The sequence below is a fragment of the Colobus angolensis genome, unplaced genomic scaffold, assembly GCF_000951035.1.
Source record: "Colobus angolensis palliatus isolate OR3802 unplaced genomic scaffold, Cang.pa_1.0 Scaffold396, whole genome shotgun sequence".
In the NCBI taxonomy this organism is placed as follows: domain Eukaryota; kingdom Metazoa; phylum Chordata; class Mammalia; order Primates; family Cercopithecidae; genus Colobus; species Colobus angolensis.
The window spans coordinates 1,065,286-1,068,560 of record NW_012117332.1 but is presented as its reverse complement, the minus strand read 5'-3'; the positions used below and the strand labels follow the sequence as shown (position 1 = coordinate 1,068,560).

The window sequence follows — 3,275 nt, the reverse complement described above, 5'->3', positions numbered from 1 at the left end:
TGTATATTTACTTTATTTTTATTTTTTAGATTTCATTTCCATATTCCAGAAAACCTACTTGAATACACTTTGAAACAAGAGTCCAACAAAATAGAACAGACTTCAAATGTTGAATATACAAACTATTATAGTTTAAATCTGAACACTGGTACTTTCCCTCATAAACTTCAACTAAAACAAAAAACAAAGTAAGAAAAGAAAGAAAGGAAGAAGGAAGGGAGGGAGGGAAGAAGGGAGGGAGGAAAGAAAAGAAGAAAAGGAAAAGAAAAGAAGGAAAGAAGGAAGGAAGGAGAAAGAAAGAAGAAAGAAAGGAAAGGAAAGGAAATAAAAAGAAAGGAAGGAAAGAAAGCTTGCTCCACTCTATAACAATACTGTGTTAAGTACAAGATTTTAAACATTTTTCATTTAATAAAAAAGCTTTATACAAACAAGCCATTGGCTTATTTCAAGAAAGAAAACCGAAAATTAGTCTAAGGCCTTTGTTTTAAATCAGCTTAAGCTACGTGTGTGTGTGTGTGTGTGTGTGTGTGTCTGTATCTCACACTAGACCTTTTTTTGCTATTCTCTTTCTGAAGTTTTTGGATCCATTCTTCAATTCACATTCTAAATACATATATTAGGACAGTGTTCACATAGCACCAGTTGAGTACTGTGCTAACACAGTAATAATTGCTGGTACGCATATAAAATGCATCAAAAATTGTTATATGTAACAATGAGACCACTGGTCCCAACCCCTCCCCACTGAAACCGAACGCTATATAACCTCTTACAGAATGTTAGTGTTCAAAGTCTTAGTGTGACTTGATATCTTAGTGAGCTGCTTGGTTCCTTTCAATCTTTTTTTTTTAGCGATGGGTTCAGTTGTTTTCCTACTGGAAGAGGCAGTTTTCTGTGAGCATCTCAATAAATAGTTTATTTCCCACTGAAACATGAGATAGGTAATTTATTTCCAGTAAGTTTGCTTGTTTTCTTATATGCATTAAAAATGTTCTAAAGCCTTCTTTGACTTTTCTTGATGACTTCCCTTGCCAATGTTTATGTCAGTACTGCCACTAACAGGCTGAAGTCCATGGTGGAGCTCCTATTTTATTTCTCACATGTCACTAGTCCTTCTGTTTTCATAGTTACAGGAAGGGCAGTAGCTGAAGGCACACTGACCACCACTACGTGGGTCACTTCTTATTTCCATCTGCCAGTTTTTCTTCTACCAACAGCAAAGTTTCCACATCACATTCTTGCTTTTTTGCCACTGCTTCTGATTTAACCTCCGGCCCCTTTATGACTACACTGGTAACTTGAGGAGGAGTCTGTCCAGATGCCTGCTGAGTAGGCACTGATAGTCTCATTACAGGTGTACCATGGGCTATTGAAACAGGGGTAACTGCTCTCCCAGCCAATGGGGCTCCAACAGTGTGAATGCTTCCTGATCCAATCAGATTTGACTTTGTCTGCAGTTGACACTGTGCAAGCTGTGTAGCTGGGATGGTAATAATTTTGGCAGGCTGCATGGTGATTTTGTCTCCGTTTTCAGTAGAAGCTGGCATCACAGCAGGGACTGCCTGAATGGCTGCCTTTGGAGAGGTGGCTGTTGTTGGACTCGTGCTGATTATTAATGGTGCACCTGCATTAAGTGACTGAACTGCCACAGCTGAAATTTTCTGGCCCCAATGATGTCATTACAACAGGTACTTGCATTGCCACACAAACTGTCCTCGGAGCTGCTGTTGCTGATACAGATGCAGTGATAGCAGGAGACCTGGATGAAGCATGGTGACCAGGGGAAGTGATATTCACAAATCTAGCCACACCCTTCTCTGCTCTGGAGCAGTTTCTAGGGGATGAATTTCTTCCACCACGAACAGAGGATGCTGCTTTCAGGAGACTTTCTGCAGACAGAGACACTCGTTCTCATAATTTTTCATCCACAGCTCCTGCTAAATCTTCATTACAGGTTTCACTTTTGTTATCGTCTATGACCACTATGTTTTGGGGCATATCCCTGAACTGACATACAAAGCCTCTGTCCTTCAACCTTTGCAAGAATTCCCCTTTGGTAGTAGTACCTCAAAGCTTGTCCCATGGTTTCATAGTTCATGTCTGGTTTATTCTTATGCTTTCCCCAAAGCTTCGAGACAGCTTTTGAATCCACCAGCTTGAATATGCCTTTTTCTCTCTGAGGCCATTTAATATACAGGGGACAAGTATTTTTATCGTGAAGTAGATATAAAAGAAACTCCCACAAATAGATTATGTTTCCTTTTCCTTCTCTCAGTTTCTTCTTTATACCTAACTCAGGAGACCCACTGGAAACTGGTGATTGCTGGGTCTTTGGTTTACGGCCAACTTTTTTCTTTTTCATTGGTTCACAGCTATCTGGTGATGTAGGAATAGGAGAGGTATCCATTGGTTCAGACTCTTCAGTTGACGCCTCCACTACGGTTTCTGTAATGACATCTGGCCTCACAGCGGCATGGGTAAATTCTGGAGTTGATACACAAGGAGGGACAAACACTTCCACAGGACTTCTCGAATCCTCCAGCAGGTAGGAGATTCCACATGAAGCAGGGTTTCAGCAGCTTCGATTGTCTTCTCTGTACAGTGTACATTACTGCTGTGAACAGATGCTTCCACCCCCGAGATGAGCAGATCCAGCTGGTTCGGGGTCCCTCATGCAGAGAGACCTTGCCATGTCTATCCCGGGGCTGGAGCTGCTGCTTCACACTGACTGACGGCGGCAGGGGAGGAGGTGGGACCCGCAGTCGGAGACACATGCCGTGCGGTCGGTCAACACACACTCACGCACACTCACACACACTCACGCACTGGCACACGGTCTAGTGCCCCAAAGGAAGCTGAGGCCGGCCCGCCTCCCGCCGCAGGGCTGAGGAACCCCACCACCTAACGGCAGGGGCAGGGGGCACAGCTGGCAACGTCTACTTTATTTTTAAAAATCATTGCTGGGGCCTGGAGCAGTGGCTCACGCCTGTGATCCCAACACTTTGGGAGGCCAAGGTGGGCAGATGACCTGAGGTCGGGAGTTCGAGACCAGCCTGGCCAACACGGTGAAACCCCATCTTCACCAAAAATACAAAAATTAGCTGGACGTGGTTGTGTATGCCTGGAATCTCAGCTACTCAGGAGGCTGAGGCAGGAGAATCGCTTCAACCGCAAGGCAGAGGTTGCAGTGAGCTGGGATCATGCCACTGCATTCTGGCCTAGGCAACAGAGCAAGACCGTCTCAAAAAAGAAAAGAAAAAACTCAGGGAATACAT

General features: G+C 43.9%; 1 pseudogene; it reads right to left on the bottom strand.

The window, feature by feature from the left end:
• Positions 1-903: 903 nt before the first annotated feature.
• On the bottom strand, positions 904-2,774 carry LOC105521105 (annotated as a pseudogene).
• Between the last annotated feature and the right edge of the window lie 501 nt (positions 2,775-3,275).